This window comes from Sapajus apella, unplaced genomic scaffold (assembly GCF_009761245.1).
Source record: "Sapajus apella isolate SASKATOON/1434 unplaced genomic scaffold, GSC_monkey_1.0 scaffold2, whole genome shotgun sequence".
Lineage (NCBI taxonomy): Eukaryota > Metazoa > Chordata > Mammalia > Primates > Cebidae > Sapajus > Sapajus apella.
Genome location: NW_022436942.1, coordinates 29344205 through 29364740, shown reverse-complemented (window position 1 = coordinate 29364740; position 20536 = coordinate 29344205). Strand labels below are relative to the sequence as shown.

The window sequence follows — 20536 nt, the reverse complement described above, 5'->3', positions numbered from 1 at the left end:
CCCTGCTAATTTTTATATTTTTAGTAGAGATGGGGTTTCACCATGCTGCCAAGACTGGTCTTGAACTCCTGACTTCAAGTGATCCCACCTGCCTTAGCCTCCCAAAATGATGGGATTACATGCATGAGCCACCACACCCGGCCAACATTTGGGTTTCTGTTCCTGTGTTAGTTTGCTTAGGAGAGTGGCTTCCAGCTCCATCCATGTTGCTGCAAATGTCTCATTGTTTTATGGCTGCCTAATATTCCATGGTATATATGTATCACATTTGCTTTATCTGTTACACTGTTGATAAGCATATATGTTGATTCCATGTCTCTGCTATTGTGAATAGTGCTGCAATGAACATACGCATACATGTGTCTTTATGGTAGAATGTGTATATACCCAATAATGAAATTGCTGGGTCAAATGGTAATTCTAAGTTCTTTGAGAAATCATCAAACTGCTTTTCACAATGGCTAAACTCATTTACATTCCCACTAGCCGTATGTAAGTGTTCCCATTTCTCTACAACCTCACCAACATCTGTTATTTTCTGACTTTTTTGGTAATAGTCATTTTTACTGGTATGAGATGGTGTCTCATTGTGGCTTTGATTTGCATTTCTCTAATGATTAAGTGATGTTGAGGAATTTTTTCATATTCTTGTTGGCCACATGCATGTCTTCCTTTGAAAATGATCTATTTATGTCCTTTGCCCACTTTTTAATGGGATTGTCTTTGTGGTTTTTTTTTTTTTTTTGTTATTGATTTGTTGAATTTCCTTATAAATTCGATATTAGATCTTTGTAGGATGCATAGTTGGCAAATATTTTCTCCCACTCTGTAGGTTGCCTGTATACTATGCTGATAGTTTCTTTTGCTGTGCAGAAGCTCTTTAGTTTAATTAGGTCCCATTTGTCAATTTTTCTCTTTGTTGCAATTGTTTTTGGAGTCTTCATCATGAAATCTTTACTAGGTCCTATGTTGAGAATAGTATTTCCTATCTTCCATGGCGTTTGTAGCTTTAGTTTTTACATTTAAGTCTTTAATACGTCTTGAAGTGATTTTTGTATATGGTATAAATATGGAGTCCAGTTTCAACCTTCTGCATATAACTGTTCAGTTGTCCCAGCATCATTTACTGAGTAGGGAGTTCTTTCCCCATTGCTTGTTATTGTCAGCCTTATTGAAGATCAGATAGTTGCAGGTGTGCAGCTTTATTTCTGGGTTCTCTATTCTGTTCCGTCAGCCTAAGTGTCTGGTTTTGTACCAGTATCATGCTGTTTTGGCTACTGTAGCCTTGTAGTATAGTTTGAAGTTGGGTAATATGAGGCCTCCAGTCTTATTCTTTTTGCTTAGGATTACCTTGGCTATTCAGTCTCTTTTTTTGGTTCCATATGAATTTTTAAATAGTTTTTTTTTCTAATTCTATGAAGAATGTTATTGGTTGTTTGATGGGAATAGCATTGAATGTGTAAATTCCTTTGGGGAGTATGACCATTTTAACAATATTGATTCTTTCTATCCATGTGCATGGAATGCTTTTCTGTTTGTGTCATCTCTAATTTCGAGACTGAACCAGGAAGAAATTGAATCCCTGGACAGATCAACAGTGAGTTCCAAAATTGAGTCAGTAATAAAAAGCCTACAAATCAGAAAAAGCCCAGGATCAGAAGGATTCATAGCCAAATTCTACCAGATGTATAAAGAAAATCTGATACCATTCCCAGTGAAACTATTCCAAAAATGGGAGGAGGAGGTACTCCTCAGTAACTCACTCTATGAGGCCGGCATCATTCTAATACCAAAACCTGGCAAAAACACAACAAAAAAGAAAGCTTCAGGCTAATATCTTTGATGAACATTGATGCAAAAATCCTCAACAAAATACTAGCAAACCAAATCCAGCAACATATCAAAAAGCTAAGCCACCACCATCAAGTAGGCTTTATTGTTAGGATGCAAGCGTGGTTCAACAAAAGCAAATCAATAAATGCGATTTACCACATAAACAGAACTACAAAAAGAAAAAAACACAAGGCATCTCAATAGATGCAGAAAAGCCTTTTGATAAAATTCAATATCCCTTCATGTTAAAAACCCTCAACAAACTAGACATTGAAGGAACATACCTTAAAATAATAAAAGCTGTCTATGAAAAACCCATAGCCAACTGAATGTTGAAAAGCTGGAAGCATATGAGTACAGGTGTCTTTGTGGTAGAACGATTTATTTTCCTTCGGGTATATATTCAATAAAGAGGTTTCTGGGTCTAATGGTAATTTTCAGTTCTTTGAGGAGTCTCTAAACTACTTTAAGCAGCTGAATAAGTTTACATTCCCACCAACAGCATATAGGGATTCCCCTTTCTCCACAACTTTGCCAACATTCATTATTTTTTAACTATTCTTTTGGTGACAGGGTCTCACTCTGTCACCCAGGCTGGAGTGGAGTGGCATGATCTCACCTTATTGTAGCCTCAACATCTGGGCTCAAGTGATCCTCCCACCTCAGCTTCCCGAGTAGCTGGGATTACAGGCACACGCCACTGTGCCACGCTAATTTTTTTTTTTTTTATTTCTTGTAGAGATGGGGTCTCCCTATTTTGCCCAGGCTGGTCTCAAACTCCAAGGCCCAAGCAATTCATCCACCTTGGCCTCCCAAAATGCTGGGATTACAGGTGCAAGCTGCCACACCTATCTTTTTTGACTTTTTAAATAATAACCATTCTGACTGGTGTGAGATGGTATTTCATTGTGGTATAAGATAACAATGACTGAGATGTCCTGGGTAGTACTAATTATTGCAGTTGCTAAATATGTATGTCCAATGGTATTTTGGGACAGGGTATTAGTGGAGAAAGAAAGATTTGTTTGGGATCTTAAAAGGTAGTTGGGGATTACAAAGCATGTGGGAAAGTGGCGAACTTCTATTGTTTTTATCTCTTCAGCATTTGCTTGTTCTTTTGGTAGCAGCATTTTCCTTTTCCTTTGGGGAACCACCTTCCTCTTATCCTCAAACTATGTGGTTAGTGTAGAGGTGACCCACCCTCAGATCCAAAGAATGGCAAATAACTAGATTTAGCCACTCATTGTTACCCCACTTGGTACATTCTTGGTCACCATGCTAATTCCACGATGGTATAGTGCTTAATCTTTAGTTACATGTTGGTTTAATGAGACCCAATCCTGGAGTTTTTATAGGGACAATAGAAAAATAAAACTGCTTTTTCTTCTAGGGTTGTCATGCTGGCAGAGATGTGAGTTTGGAGGGGCTGGAGAGCCGTCTGGGTGTCATAAGGGGAAAGTCTGCCTAAAAGCACAATCAACAAAGAAAAAGATAGAACCATGAGTTGGAAAGATGGAGAAATTAAGTCCCAATGACAGTTTTTAAGTTCCATGATCTAGTTATGGCTAAACCCAACTTTGCTTTTCAGTTACATGAGACAACAACAAAATTTTTTTAAGCTGGTTGGTCTTAGTTTTCTTCACAAGCTAAAAATTTTTGGTAAGGTAAGGACTTCATGAGCACAGAAATATGGGTCAATACTTGTCCTCTTTAAAAAAATTTCCAGAGATAACTTGAAGCTCACATCTAAATCTCTTATATTTGTAGTTGTGGGGGAGGAAAGACTTCTACTCTATTGTCTTAGGTTCTGCTGCTGTGGCCTATGAATTGGACTGACAAAGGACAGGTTAATAGGAGAAAAAGCATACAGATTTGATTTGATGTTAGTATTTTTAAGTGGTTGCAGGGGGTTTCATAGAATGAAGGGAAACTTCTAAGGAAGCAGTTAGTACCAGGGTCTTATATATCATTCTAACAAAGAGCAATAAATAATGGAGACATGACAAAGCAAAGGAAAAAGAGGTTTGGGTTACGGGTGGGGAAGTGTGGGAAAGTAACTAGAAAATATATGGGGAAACTACTGTATGATAAGAGATATTTTATTAATAGTAAGGCTTGCCTTTAGTGATAAGAATGTTCTCCTCCTCCTGGTATAGGGAGGTCACCTTTCTCATGGGATATGTATGCTCTTCCTTAAGGTAGAAAAGAGAAAGACAGTCCTTCCTACTGCTGTTTCTCAGTGGCTTTCAGTTCAAAATAATAAACATGCCAAAGTGTTATATTTTGGGGTGACATGTTCTGATCCTCTTCACAGTTTATTTCCTCTTTTCTCAGAAGGAGCTGTAGAAGACATTGCTCCCTAATGGCAGTTTATTTTCAATATTTATTTACTCACATCACAGAATGAAAGGTTGCAGTATAAATTAGGTGTGGCTTTCTAACAGAGGAAACTAAAGTCATTTAGATTTTTTAAAATTCCTATTCACTTTATAGTTTGTTTTCATTAAACACACACACACACACACACGCACACCCCAGAAGGAAACTAAAATATTTCAGATTTATTTATTTATTTATTGAGATGTAGTCTCCCTCTGTCACCCAGGCTGAAATGCAGTGGTGTGATCCTGGCTTACTGCAACCTCTGCCTCTGGGTTCAAGTGATCCTCCTGCCTTAGTCACCCTAGTAGCTGGGACTACAGGTGTGTATAACCACACCCAACTAATTTTTGTATTTTTGGTAGAGTTGGGATTAGCCAGGCTGGTCTTGAACTCCCAACCTCAGGTGATGCGCCTGCCTCGGCCTCCCAAAGTGCTGGAATTACAGGCGTGAGCCACTGTGCCTGACCCTGGATAGTTTTAGTAGTAGAATCAATCTGTGTCCATTTACTAGTCAGTCCTCTTTCATGTACATAATTATTTCTAAGGACAAAAAAAACCCCACCTTCATTCCAAATATCTGTATATTTACCATATAATCCTCCTTCTGGATTTGCTCTGGATTTAATTCTCGAAGGCTCTAAAGTCTTTAACTGAAGCTTAAAAAACAAATAGACTTTAGGTATCTAGGCTTTATTCTGAATTCTAGGGAGATGGTGCCTAAGTTTTTAAGACTTAAAAAGAACCATTTCATTTTCCAATATCCACTTTAAAACCTTTTTTTTCCCCATACTCTTTCTGACTGCTATCTGCTTGCAAGATATCAGAGTGGTTTGTCTAATGTTATTTGCAAAGGAGTGACTTCCTGGAACTGTCATTAACTATACTATGTCACCCTCCTCTAAATCCCAGGATTATCCCCTCTGAAGGCTTGGTAGACTTTACAGAATTATTATGACATCCAGAGTGCTCTTCAGGCTTTGAGTCACAGAAATTATTTTTCCAGTATTATAATTTATCTGTGACTGTTTTATTGCCATGTCCTCTGAAATACTCGAGAAGACAAAGTCAACAGGGCTGAGTTTGGCACACAGTTTGCTCCATGACCCTGCAGCCTTTTGGGTCTCTGAATGGTGCTGGCATTACCAGGAGAGATGGGATGTGTGAGTAGGCCCATAGAACAATTAGAGGAACTCTAGACAGTTCCTGTAGAGTTGTTCTCTGCAGAGGTCCATATAGAATCATCACTAGTCATTAGCAAGTTAGCAAGGAATTACTTTATTCCAGAGCCAATGCCTCAGAGTGCAGTATTACAGAAATAGGATTCTGATGTGAGGGGAGGTAGGAAGTGTCATTTTGATGCCCTGGGTGCTGTTGAATCCTATGGAATACAATGAAGGACAGTGCTACACACCATGGGAGTATGAATTACAATGGAAGAGAAGAAAGGAGAGGCACAAAAAGAGGTAGAAGGGCACCAAATGCACATCAGTTTGTTTGTCTCATAGTTTTGCTGAACTGTGGCTCTGTTTCAAAGCTAAACCATTCAGAAAAGGGTTAGAGAAAAAGACTCTGTGTTTATTCCCCTCCCCACTTTGATACCTGTTTAGAATATTCTTTTTTAATGGTCACATCTGAGTTTGCCCAACTCCTATATACACAGAAGCAGTATCATATTGAGAGTTGTTATAAAGTAGATCAGTGAATAAAAAGTAAACCAAAATGTTGACATATTAGATCAAAACTTTTACATTGTTCTCATTAAGTAAACTGGTAATTTTCTTGTTATTTAAGTAAAACCTATGCCTATAAGACATTCTAAGAAACAGTCTTCCTTATAGCCTCAGATAATCATTTCTGTGATTGCTAGCTCTCTATCAGATCTCTATTAGCAGGACACAAACTAATTATAGTTGTCTGATTGGTATTATTTGTAAAAAGTAATTGTCCAAAAAAATGGGACTATGCAGGTGGACTGGTTTAATAATTTGTATATCATTTGCCCTTTGGATGGTAGTTATTAACATATAAATTAACTCAAAAAGCATCTTCCGAAGAGTGCATAAACTCTGGAACAATTATGTGAAATAAAACCAACCTCATAAAGTCTCTCTCCACACACTAGAATTTCCCATAATTCAAAATAGAAAAAGAACTCAAGATTCTGAAAACAGGTAAGACTGCCTCACTGTGCCATAGAATTTTGAGTCATTTCCAGTAAAAGTCTTTCTTTAATGTTGGGCAAAAATATCTTGCCAAATAGGTCAGCAGAAGGCTGAGAATACAAGTTTTGGGACATCTGCCTAGGCATGCCAAGGCAAATGGTAATCGTTTCAGTAATCAATGAAGATATTAATATTTTTCACAAGATCCTTTTTTTAGATTAATGAGATCACTCCCTTAATTTATTTATATTTGGAGAGGTCCCACAATACAGGAAATGTAATGAATATCTATGATAAATGTTCACCACCAAAATGAACAAATGTTAACTTTTATTTTCTTCAGATTTTCTTTTCTTTTTAAAATTCTGTGTGTTTTCTTAACCAGGCCCATTCTTTTCCCTTTTCCTGAAGTTTGGCATCATCAAGTGTATGTATCCTAATTATATTTTTGTATTTGTACTCTGTTTATTTTATGTATTTTTATGTAGTTTTGTAATATTCTCCATAAATGTCTTGACCAATTTTTCAAATAATTGTGTTATATTTTCTAATCATTCTTGCTGTTATTTAAGTATAATGTTGTTTTTTGTCAATCAGTCTTAGATTGGGTAATCTTCCGCATTCCTTTAATTTTACAAGTTACCTGAAGGTCTTTAGATTTCTTCTAGGAAGATAATTATATAGTCTACTGATGAAAATTTTGTCTCTTTTTTTCAATCCTTATACCTTATATCTCTTTTTTCCTCTTATTATTCCTTTGGTTAGGAATGCTAGTACAATACTGGAGAGTAAAATGACTGTGGGTATCCTTATTTTATTTCTTATTTTAATATAAATGCTTCTGAAGTTTTACCATTTTGACTAATATTTGCTGCCAGTATTTCGTAGATTCACTTGATTAGGTAGGTGAAGTTGCCATCTATATACATTTGTTGAATTGGTTTTTCTGCTTTATTGAGAGGAACACATGGCATTTCTCTGTCAATCTCTTAATATGGTAAATATGATTTAATTTTATAGGATTTCCTAATTTTTAAATCACCCTTGCCTTTCTAGCATGAATATAGTTGGTCACACACAAATTTAATTCAACATGGCAATTTTGGGACTTTTAAATTAATTCATTTAGCAAGTACTTATTGAGTACTTCTTATGTGACAGGCAATAGAAGTACAGCAGTAAATAAAACAAATTTTAAGGAACTCTTTGCCTTCATAGATTACATTGAAGGAATTGGCTAACAATTATGACTAATAAGTAACATTTATAGTATGTTATACAGTGATCATTGTTAAAGAAAAGAACAAGAAAAAATAAATATGAACTAACACTTTTAACTTGTTAATTTAAGTTGCTCAAATTTGAACTCAAATATGAACTCTCTAACAATTTTAAGTTGCTCAAATTTAAGTTGAGTGGCCAAAGAAGTCTTCATAAAAACGCAAATTTGAAACAAGCCTGCAGAAAGTGAGGGAGCCTAGCTCTTCAGCCACCTGGGTGAAGAATATACCAGGCAGAGGAAATAGAAGTTAAACAACCCTGAGGTAGGAAGATTTCTGACACATTTAAAGAGTTATTTGATAACTTTTTTTCCTAGAAAACTGACCATTTCACTGAAATTTTAAAATTTTATTGGAATAAAATTATCTATACATTTGAATTATTTTTATAAAACTATTATAATTCCTTATATTGCTGTTTTGTCACTTTTGATTTTGATCAGCCTACCTAGAAGTTTATCTATTTTGTTATTATTTTCAAAATTATTATTACCAAATAGTCTCTGTAGATTGGAGTTGGCAATTTACACACTGCATCTCTGATGTGCAAAAAAGTCACTTGATATTTCTTTTCTACCCCAAGTAACATTCTTTCTTCTCACCCTCATAGTGGACACTAGTAAACTTCTGGATCTCTTCAATGTCAAACAGGAGCTGCTGAAAATTTAGGGGTGCTGGCCCAGACCCTTTTTCTACCTAAACACATCATGCTGCCATTTTGACTCCACTGCAACTGAATGCTATTGGCATGAAGACATTCTGTAATGTAACCTTCTCAGTGATTCCAAATGGACACAAGCTGCTTTCCTATTGCCATTTCTCTCAACCCCTTTGCTAATCACCTGCATAAGCTTGGGTTGCATAGGAGTTGTCGTTAAAATGAAAGAATCATCAGTATAAAGAATAGCAGAGACTGGGGCCTAGTCAGCCAGGGAGAAAGCTGGACTGTCATGAAGCAAACAAGCTCGTATCAAGCTTGGTGGCCTAGGTTCCAGACACTTCAAGAGTGGAAATAGTTAGGGACCAAGGACAATGCTGGAGACAAATGGGATAAGACATGTTCACTAGAGTATATTAATTATGTTTTTTCCTATCTGTATGTTATGCTATGTTGACGTGTTGGGACCCTGCTCACCGAGGAGTCTGCTCCTCCCAGGGTCAGCTAAATCCTGGAGACAGAAAACACTTGCCCAAGAGTCTGTTCTTCAAATGCAAATAGACCAATCCAGGACCCATACCTTGAACTACCTCCCCTACTGGGCCAAGCCACTGTAGTACTGCCTTATTTATCCCAGGGGCACGTATCAGCTAACTAGGAGCAGTCCCAATGTTGGAGAGCCTGCCAGATTAGTCAAACGAGCCAATCTTAAACCTGTTTACACTGCCTCGCCATTTACTTCCTGTGAAAACCACAAAAAAAGGCTCTTTTCCATGCTTTCCTCTTGCTCCCTTTGCCCCCTGACCAACTTTTGTACTTCCCAAGTGGCCTTGCATGGTGTGTCACGCCTTTTGTTTCTAGGGTGAATATAAACTTCTTCCTTCATAACAGTCTTTTCTCCTGCGGCAAGCCTTGCCATACCTAATCAAACAAATCCTAGAAACATTTCAAAGCACAAAAGATCGCATATGGAACCACAGACCTGTGTGCCCTGTGCCATTAGGATGAATAAAATTTCCTTGCAACCACACTAAGAATGATGAAAATTTGGGAGAGAGATTATAGTCCTTGAAAGAAGATTTAAGCAGTTTACACTTCCTAATCTCAAAGATAATGAGCTCATTGTTCTTGGTGGGAAACTATTTTTTGCCAAGCTTTACCTTCCCAAGAATAGTGGCAGCTGATTATGGATGATGCTTTAGTCACTTAACTCTGACAATCAGCAACATTGAAAGGCTTCTGAGTTTAGTTCTTTAAATTAGGAACTTGTGCTTAAATGTGCAGTCCTTTAAGGTACTTGCAAGGATCACAGAGGTATTATCATTCTTTACTAAGAGTTTTTTATTTAGCAGAAGAGCGTAGAGCAGTACAGTCAGATTGCCTAAGTTGGTATCCAGACTTTTACACAGGCTGTGTGACTTTGGACAAGTTGCTTAACTTTTCTTCATCTTAGTTTTCTCACCTATGGAATGAAAATAGAACGGAATCTTCTTCATAAGGTGGTTGTGAGGAGTAAATAAGATGATCCATAGAAGTTATTAGCATCATGTTTGGCATTCATTGTGTACTCAATAAATATCAATCATGGTAAAAAAACTAGAATAATTATTAGTATGCCTTTGTGCCACATACTGTGCTTAGTGACCTCTTGTTTCCTTTACTCTCACAGCACACCTGGGTGGTAGTATTGTTACTGGCGAAGCGTGTCCAGATTCTTGGTGTTTTGAACAAAGAATTGGACAAAATGCACAAAGCAATGAAAGGAAAACACAGATTTATTGAAACTAAAGTACACTCCGCAGAGTGTGAGTGGGCTAGAGCAAGTGGCTCAAGAGCACCAGTTACAGAATTTTCTAGGATTTAAATATTATTACCCTCTAGAGGTTTTCCACTTGTAACTTGGTGAACGCTGTGTGTAAATGAAGAGGATGAAGTGAAGTTACAAGATGATTTGCTTGGTGTACATCCTATGCAAATGAAGAGGATGTTTCCCGCCATAGCTGAAGTGAAGTTTCAAAGTTATTTACTTGGGTGCAGAGGTGGGGTTTTTCTGTTTGATTTAGTTCTGGGAAGTCTTTAGGTTCCCTGCCTCCAGACCCTATTCTTCTGCCTCAGTATAATTACCTAGGAATGGTGGAGCTGTGCTTGAGTGCTCTGAGTCTAAAGCCCATGCTCTTAATCACCAGCCCCACGTGACTGGAGGTTTAATAGAGGGTGAGTCAAAGAAATAGTTCAGGAACCCTGGCATCATTCTACTATATGGGGTATCCAAAGGTGAAAAACAAGAGAATTTGGCATGCCCTGTGATACTTTTCATTTTGTCACTGATGTTGCTGGGATTTAGACCCTGCAAGCCAAGTTACAGACTATGACGTCCTATAAACTTTCTTGAAAACACTTCATGAAATGCATACTTTTTACATTTCTACAAAAAAGCAAATATTATTGAAACATTTCATATTTACTGAAAAAAAGACATTCTTTGGCATCAAACTATCTAGCATGAGCATATTTTCTGGAACATCAATCATTGATAGCTATCTATGATAGATTTGCTTAAATGAAAGCCAGCATGAAGCAACCAAATAGTCACATCTAACCATGAACAATGACACTCATTAAGTTATGGGGACATCGTATCAAAAGGAAAGACTTTTTCATCTCACACTTCACTTGATCATTGATCTCTTTGGAAAAATGAAAGAGTGAGATTAAGGGACAGTAAGAAAGAAAGAGAGATAAATTAAAAAGGAAGTCCTAGTTATTTGGAATTTACAGAACATGCATTACTATCCAAACAAACTACAGAGTATGCACCACTATCCGAACACGCTACTCCAAGTGCCATTATTTCATGACTAACAAGTCAGAAGCAATACTTGTTAGAGATATAAATTAGCTTCCATGAAGATTTTGTAAAGTTTGAACTCTGAGTAATTGTATTAACATAATTAGTAATGTGTAAATCCCCCTCCAATAGGGAGAGCAGAACTCCAGAAAGTATCACCAAGCAAAGACAAGACAAATTTAAAAAAGAGGATTGGCATACATGGTGGCTCACAGCTGTAATCCCAACATGTGGGAGGCTGAGGTGGGATGATCGCTTAAACCCAAGAGTTTGAGACTGGCCTGGACAACATGGTGAAACTCTATCTCTACAAAAGTACAAAAATTAGCTGAACATGGTGGTATCTGCCTGTGGGTCCAGGTACTTGAGAGGCTGAGGTGGGAGGGTCACTTGAGCCCAGTGTTCAAGATGGGGCCACTGCACTCCTCCAGCCTGGGTGATAAAGTGAGACCCTGTCTCAAAAAAAAAAAAATACACACACACACACACAGGGCAAAGGGTAAGGTGAGGAAATTCTCTTCTGGTCCTCCAAGCTCAGAATTTAATTGACTATCCCTTAACAATGAAGGATTAAAGTGAATACCAGAAGCACTCCGTATCTTATTTGTAGTCTGTTGTGTTGTAAGTGGTTGCTTAGGTTGGTAGTGGAGTAACAGTATACAATATAGCATTTATCCTTTTGTCAGCAATATAAAGTCCTGAGTAAAAGACCTCCTTCAAGTGTTGTTAATGGAACTGGGGAAAATTCAGCTGATAATTGCAGTGTATCCTTGTTACCCTTGCAAACTTGGGAGAGAGAGAGAGGGAGGAAAAAAGACATAAGCCCTGATGCCTTAAGGCATCTATTGAATATAATGAATTAATGTCTCTCATTTGCATCTAGAATATTAGTTATATGCCATTCTCCTTGGAAAAAAATGAGATGATAATATTCAAATCAGTTTTTGGTAGTTTAATTTTCTTGTGAAAATCCCATTGAGAAAGGCTGCTAGAAAACATATTCAAAGAAGACTTTGCCCTATCTGGATACATCGTAGATTTCACTGACATACTGAGATGTTAACTCGTTTCTTGGTACCAACATTTCACCCAATGGCATCAAAATAGACTTCAAAGCACTGACATTGGAGTCCAAAAAAGTATGTGTTCAAATTCTGATTCTGCCACCTCCAGGGTGTCTGATTTAATGAAAGCTATTTATGCCTCAGCTATGACGTGAATGATATATATGACATAATAATCATACCTACCATATAGGGTTGCAGTGATGATTTCATGAGACAAGGTGTGTAAGACAGACCTCAGCACACTGTGAACACTGAACAAATGTTACTAACCACTGGATATGACAATCCTGAGTAACCCACTGTATAGCTTTCCTCTTGGGGAGATTGAGAACAACACAAAACCATTAGACCTGTCTCCTACTGAGCCATCTGGTATTGATTTTTCAGTTGCACATCCTGGAGACTCACTAGGGCCATAAAATAAAGGAAGCAATAATTCTTTCCTGACTACTCAGCTGCTAAAATGAAGGGACCTGGAATTTTACACCCTCTAGGATAATACAGAGAAAGCCTTGTAATAGGGTTCCTGTTGCTTGTTTCAAGACTGTTAGCTAAGAGCGAAGGAGTATTTGGTATGCCAGAGGGCTTTACATTATCCATTAGCATTGTGGTCTCTGAGTTCTTGTCATAACTGACAGTGGTGTTTTAAGAACAAATTAACCCGTAGCTCTTGCAGTAATAAAATATTATGCTGTGGAAGGCTTGCTCATTTTCTGCATGCATTTTACTGCTGTGTTAGACATGGGGAATGAGAAGATAAGAGAGAAAAACCATGAGAAGAGACATAGAGGATATGCAAAGAGAAGAGGGAGAAAAAGCATGTATTGATCCTGTTCTAGGTTTACTATAACTAAACATGTATTTTCTAAATCTCTTTCTCAGGCTACAAAGAAAAAAAAGCAGGGCCAAGTCTAATTTTTATTTAAAAAATTAAAGTATGGGTACTGCTTTTTTCTGTTTATATATGTTCATTATAGAAAATACGAGAAGCACATTGGAGAAAAAAAATTCCCTATAACATTATTAACCAGGCATAAATATTTGTGATATTTGGTACATTTCCTTCTAATGATAACATGTTTCTATATATGCATGTTGGTGAGATCTAAATTCTGATCTTTTTTCTCTTTTGCCCAAATTCCTATCTAAGGGCCTGGAGAGTCACACCCTGCAAACCATAAAAATCTCACCAGATGAGTTTTATTTAACCCTACACAATGTGGCTTCCTTTCCAATCTGACTCTGGCGTAACATTACATGACAGGTTAAAGTGGAAATCAAAATATTTTATCTCAAGATTTTTTTTTTTAACTAGACTGAAAAACCTCAAAATATATTTTTTTGCCATATTTTGAAATGGCTCTGCAAAGCCATCTTTTGTGGAGGATGGTTTGCATCTGTAAAGAATCTCTATTAACATACTTAGATCTTTTCCCTTCCAGGCTCTGAAATCCTGAAGATTAACCTGAGATTGTAGCCCCTTTTACAGGTGTGAATAGGAAACATTTGCTATCTATTATTTCTAAGGGTGGCCACCTGTGGACTTCTTAAGACCCTTGGTATCCACAACCCATTATTTTAACCCAGACTCTCTTTTCTATTGATTCCAGGTCTTCAGATGATAAACTTAACTCTTAGGCCCTTCCCACTTTGAGCTGTCCCACCTTTCCGGGCCAAGCCAATGTATACCTCACATGCATTGAGTGATATATAAAACCAAGCTGTAACCCAACCACCTTGGGCACATGTTCTTAGAACCTCTTGAAACGGCCTCAGGCCATGATCATTCATATCTGGCTCACAATAAGCCTCTTAAATCTTAAAATATTTTACAGAGTTTGACTTTTTTTTTTGTTGTCAACATAGGGATATTGAACAATTTTATACCATCCTCTTTTTGAATTATCATTACTGGGTGCATTTCTCCATGTAATTGAAAATTCTGTTAAAGATAAAATTTAATCAATTCATCATACTGTTAAATCAACTTTAGCCTAAAGCTGCCTCCTTATGTATTTTAAGTTCAGCCTAAAAGTTTCTGTGTACATAGTGAACTGTAACCTAAAGGTATAAACAGTCTATAACCTTCTCTTGTGCCACTCACTGAGTTTGGGTCACTCAAAGGGGACCAACTGTTCAAACCAAGCATATAATGTAGTATCATGCATCTATGTATTTTTAAAAAGAGGAGTATCTCTGTAGATTTATATGGATTTCTAGGATATGTTAACTACAAAATGTGTGACCTCTGGTTGTGGGACCCCAACCCACGGAGGCAGGCACCCAGTAGACATGAGGCAGGACGCATGGTGACCGGTACCGACTTTATTGGGATCTCCGGGCGACTCAAGCGGGAAGGGAAGAATCGCGCGCGCTTTCCTTGTTCGGTCGGTTTTATAGGGGCAGAGGGCCTGGGGCGGTGGGAGAGCAGTGGCAGCGGGTGATGATTGGTTAGTCCCGGTTGCCGGGCGGGGAGTTTGCCGAACGGGAAGTTGAGTGGGCAGGAGGTTGATAGGGCATATGGTGATTGGTCAGGATTTGGGCAGGAAGTTTGCTGGGCAGGAAGTTTGCTGGGCGGGAGCTAAAGAGGCAGGTGATGATTGGTTAGGTGGTTGCTAGGCGGAAGGGGCTGGAGTTCCTTCAGTCGGGGGCATTGTGCTGAGTCACGTAAGGAAGTTAAGCTCCTTCCATGTGGCTGGGGGGTGGGGCCAGAGAGGCCTTCTACCAGACACAAAACAGTATCTATAGTATGCTACCTTTTTGCAAGAAACAGAAGGGAATAAGAAAATAACCTTTATTTATTTTTGAAATTAGTTTTGCAAAAATAACAGGAATGATAAATGAGAAGCTAAATAAAATTGTTTGCCCATTGGGGTAGAGGAAATGCAATGGAATAGATTGAAGAGAAAGTAACACTTCATTGTGTATATGGTTTTATATAGTTTTTATTTTGAAAGCATGCTAATGTTCTGTATGTTTTTCAAAATAAATCAAACAAAGATGGGGAAGAATTTATAAAACTGAATGCAAACATAAACAATGGAATCCACGGTATTTCAAATAAATAACATAACCAAACTCAAAGATTGTTGATGAAAATAGACCTAATAAAAGTTGCTTTTGAACTACATATTTTGACATGTACTGTAATAGGCAGAATTCTAGGATGGTTCCTGGCTTAGTTTGTTTTCTGCTGCTGTAACAGAACCACAGGCAGGGTAATTTATAATATATAGAAACTTATTTAGCTCACAGTGTGGAGGCTGGGAAGTCCAATACCCATGGGATGGCATCTGGTAAAGACCTTTGGGTTTCAGGACAAGCAATGGCATACAAAAGAGAAAACTTCAAGGAAGTGAAGAGCCTGCTGGCTTTGTGACAACCACTTCTCAGGATAACTAACCTACCCCTGAGATAACGACATTAATCTATTCAAGAGAGCACAGCCCTCCTGCCCTTCACACCTCCCATTCAGCCCCACCTCTTAACTTGTCCCAGCATCACCTCAAAGATGCAAAGTCTAAAGTCTCATCTAAATTAGATATGTGAGACTCAAGGCATGATTCACCTTGAGGCAAATTTATCTCCTGCTATAAGCCTGTGAAATCAAAACAAATTATAGACTTCTAAAATACAATGGTGAGACAGGCCTGGGACTGCCATTCCCATACCAAAAAGGAGAAACAGGGAAGAAGAAAGGAGTAACAGGCTCTAAGTATAGGTTCAAAACCCAACAGGGAAAACATCATTTAAGTTTTAAAGTTTCAGAATCATCTTTATCTCCATGTCCTACATCCTGTGCACACTGGGGCAAGGACACCAGCAGCTTTCATGGGTTGGAGTCTTATTCCTGCAGCTCTCTTAGGCTGGGGTTGAATGCTGGTAACCTTATGTTCTGGGGTCTTGGTGGCGGCGGTCCCAGTCTCTGGGCTCCATTTAGCACTGCCCTAGTGGGGGCTCTCTGTGGCAGCTCCAGCTCTGACCCCTCTTAGCCCTTACTAGAATCAACTTTAATGATCCGTTTTTGGCAATACAGGCTTTTTCTAGCCTGTTCCTTCAAACTCTCTTAACCTCTATCCATTATCCAGTTCTAAAGCTGCTTTCTCATTTTAGGTATCTGTTATAGAAACAACCCCACTTCTCAACAGCAACTTTCTGTCTTAGTCCATCTTCTGTAGCTATAACAGAATACTGCAGACTAGGTAATTTATGATAAACAGAAATTTATGTATTTCATGGTTTTGGAGACTGGGAAGTCCAGTATCAAGGGCCAGGCATACGGTGAAGGCTTTTAGGCTGCCTCATCCCATGGAAGAAGAGTGGGGCACATGCAAAAGAGAAAAGCACGAGGCACTGCACCTGATTTATGATAACCCATCCTGAAATAACTAACCTGCTCCTGTGATGTTGAAACTAATCAGTTCACGAGGTGGAGCCCTTATGACCTAAATAGCTCCCATTCAGCCCTATCTCCTAACACTGTTGCACTGGGAATTACATTTCAACATGAGTTTTGGAAGGAACAGTCAAACCATGGCAGCTCCCAAGATTCCCACACCCTGGTGTATAAACCCTATAAGATCCCTCCCTTGGAGTATTGTAGGAATCTATGAATATGATGGGATAGTTGCTCCATGTGGGCAAAGTGATGGGATACTCATTCCCATTATGATGTTATGTTGCTTAAAATTTCCTCAGAGCAGATTGCCCACAGACTACCCGCTACAGGATTCTCCTGACCTTGGAAGAGCAAACTGACAATGTGGCAGAGAGTGGCAGGTGGCTTTTAGGGGAATGGAAAATAGCCCTCAGTTGACAACCATTGAGAAAGTAGGTCTTTGTGCCTACAACTGCATGGAATCAGTCAATAGCCTAAATGTGCTTGGAAGAGGACCCCAAACTCCACGTGAGAGCCACAACATGGATAACATCTTGATTTCAACCTTACAAGATCATGAGAACCCAGATGCTTTGTGCTCAGACTTCTAGCCTGGAGAATTGTGAGGCAATAAATGGATGTTTTTAGTTGCTAAGTGTGTAATAATTTGTAATGTAGCATTAGAAACCTGGTATACATACTCTCAGTATGAAGAAGGAAAAAGAATGACCTAAGGTTAAATTCTTTTTAGTAGGTTTGTTTTTCATCATCATATGGGTATAACAAATCTCAGACTTTTGCATGTATTGTATATTTGAGCAAATGAGTAAATGGATTGATGTTGGAGGCCAAAGCTCTAGCTGTAGAAGAAGTGAGATACAAGTATGGATTGGGGAAGGGGAAAGACAACATTTTGGAGCTAAAAGGAGTAGAAGATTTTACTATCAACTCGTTTCTAAAATATATACACTAGAGCTGAGATTTCCAACATATGAAAAATATAAGACATTGAATATTTTTCTGCTTGTTGAAAAAGCTTAGAAGCAATGCTAACCCAACAGTGATGAATATATTTAGCACCCAGATCTTGATTTCTAAATACAAGAAATTATTATATTTAGAAATATTATACCTTCTCTGTGCCAACCCTAGAATTGGCCATTTCTCCATGGAGCCCTGGATCCTTACCTTCCACAGGGCTCCGTGGAGAAATGGCCAGTTCTGGGGCTGGCACAGAGAAGGGATAAGATAAACCTGGAACATCTAGTTGTACCATAAATTAAGAAAACACTAAAAACAATTGATGTTGACAGGGCATGTCAAGAAGACACAAGAGTTACCTTAATCATCAAAATAGGCTGGATGTGGTAGTTCATGCCTGTAATCCCAGCACTCTGGGAGGCCGAGGCAGGTGGATTACCTGAGGTAGGGAGTTTGAGACCAGCCTGGCCAACATGGTGAATCCCTGTCTACTAAAAATACAAAAATTAGCTAGATGTTGTGGCACATGCCTGTAATTCCAGCTACTACTGGAGGCTGAGGCAGGAGAACTGCTTAAACCCAGGAGGTGAAGGTTGTGGTAAGCTAAGATTGCACCACGGCAGCCCAGCCTGGACAACAGAGGAAGACATTGTCTCAAAATACATAAATAAATAATAAACTGATAGATTATAATCCATTGAAAAAAATCAGAATCTATGAGTTCTAACTGAAGAGAGACAAAGAGAGAGAGAGACAGAAAGAGAATGAGAGAATAGATAAAAAATGAAATATATTTATTATAGTTAAAGGATAATAAATATAGAAAGAATGATGAAGTTAGAAAAATCACAGTTTGCAACTATGGGAATAAAAAGTGATCCAGGCAAGCATCAATAGATCCTAAATCTAAGCATAAAGATTTGATGATAAATAGGATACTTAGAGCATTTCAAAATATCTCATTGCAAATTATTTAACTTCATAAGGAAATAAAGTAGCTATGATAGAGAAACTAGACAACTCTAACCAAATAATCAAAATTAATGTCAATAATAATAAAAGTTCTCCTGAGAATATACCATCACTTATGTAATATTTCAGCCAAAAATGCATAATCTGAATTTAATCATAAGGAAACACTGGATAAATACAAATTAAATAAGATTCAATAAAATAATTTACTGTATTCTTCAGATATATTATGTTGTAAAAGACAAAGGCTGAAGAACTCTTCCAAATTAACAAGTCTAGAGAGGCATGCTGCTAAATATTGCAGATTGGACTAATGACTAGGGCGTTGGAGGTGGGGGTGAAGAACCTGCTCTAAAGGACATTATTGAGACAATTGACATTGAAACACGGACTGTAGATTCATTAAAAGTATTGTACCAATGTTAAATTTCCTGAATTTGATAACTATACTGTGGTCATATAAGAGAATGTTTCTGGTCTTAGGAAAGACACCCTGAAGTATTAAGGGGCAATGAGGCATGATAAATGCAACCTATTCCCAAATGATTCTGGTGGGAAAAAAACATATTTTATGCACACACAGAATAATAAAGACAAAATGTTAAACAATTTAAGTGTGGGTAAATGGTTTATGGGCGTTCTGTGTACTACTGTTACTTTCCCAAAAGTTAAACATTGTTTCAAAAAACATAAGGTTTTTTCACACTAAAAATTCTTTTTATATGCCATTTATATTGGTGACAAAATATTCCACCATATATATGTATCATAACTTATTGACCATTTTGTGATTTACAGTTTTTTAACTTTTAAAACTAAAAATATTAATAATACTGTGATGAACATCCTGTTTGCATCTCTGATTATGTCTTTGGCATAAGGTTCCTAGAAACTGAATAACTGGGACAAAGGATTAAAACTTTTTAAAGGTTATTGAGATACACTGTCAAAAGCTTTTGTAAAGCTTGAATACATTTGTTCAATTATTCATTCATTTATGCCAATTTACAGTGTTTTGTGAGCCTCCCAATACAGAAGATAACTTTTCTTAATATTTTCTGAATGTGTTGGCAAACTTATTATATTTTTCTTATTATATACATTAAGATTGAACTTCTTATATGCTTACTAGCCATTATTTTTTGTTCCAACTTTTATCTTAGGTTCAAGGGATACATTTGCAGGTTTGTTACATGAGTAACTTGTGTGTCATGGGAATTTGGTGTAAAGATCGTTTTGTTACCCAGGTAATCAGCATAATACCTAACAGGTAGTTTTTTTTTAATACTCACCCTTCTCCCACCAACTACCCTCAAGTAGGCCTTGGTGTCTATTGTTATCTTCTTTGTGTTCATGTGTACTCAATATTTAGCTCCTACTTGTAACTGGTAACATGCAATATTTGGTTTTCTGTTCCTGCATTAATTTGCTTAGGATAATGAGCTCCAGCTCCCTCCATGTTACAGCAAAGGACGTGATTTTCTTCTTTTTTAATGGCTGTGTAGTAGCCATTAAAGTAGGATAAAGAAAGTGTGGTGCATATATATCACACTTTCTTTACCCAGTCCACTGTTAATGGACATGTAGGTTGATTCCATGTCTTTGCTACTGTGAATAGGGCTGAAATGAACACACAAATGTATGCGTCTTTATAGAATTATTTATATTCATTTGGGTGTATATACCCAGTATTGAGATTGCTGGGTCAAATGGTAATTCTGTTTTAAGTTCTTTGAGAAATCTCCAGACTGCCTTCCACAGTGGCTGAACTGATTTACATTTCCCCAGCCGTGCATAATCATTCACTTTTCTTCACAACCTGACCAGCATCTCTTCTTCTTGACTTTTTAATAAGAGCCATTCTGACTGGTGTGAGATGGTATCTCACTGTGGTTTTGATTTGCATTTACCTAATGATTAGTGATAATGAACATTTTTTCATATGCTTCTTAGCCATGTGTGTGTCTTCTTTTGC

The 20536-nt window shown here is 37.6% G+C and overlaps 1 long non-coding RNA gene across 1 annotated transcript; it reads right to left on the bottom strand.

The window, feature by feature from the left end:
* Positions 1-226: 226 nt before the first annotated feature.
* On the bottom strand, positions 227-20284 carry LOC116562983. Its single transcript, XR_004274156.1, has 2 exons — positions 20123-20284; positions 227-277 (listed from the first exon to the last, which is right to left on the bottom strand). It is a non-coding gene; the product is annotated as an uncharacterized LOC116562983 (long non-coding RNA).
* Between the last annotated feature and the right edge of the window lie 252 nt (positions 20285-20536).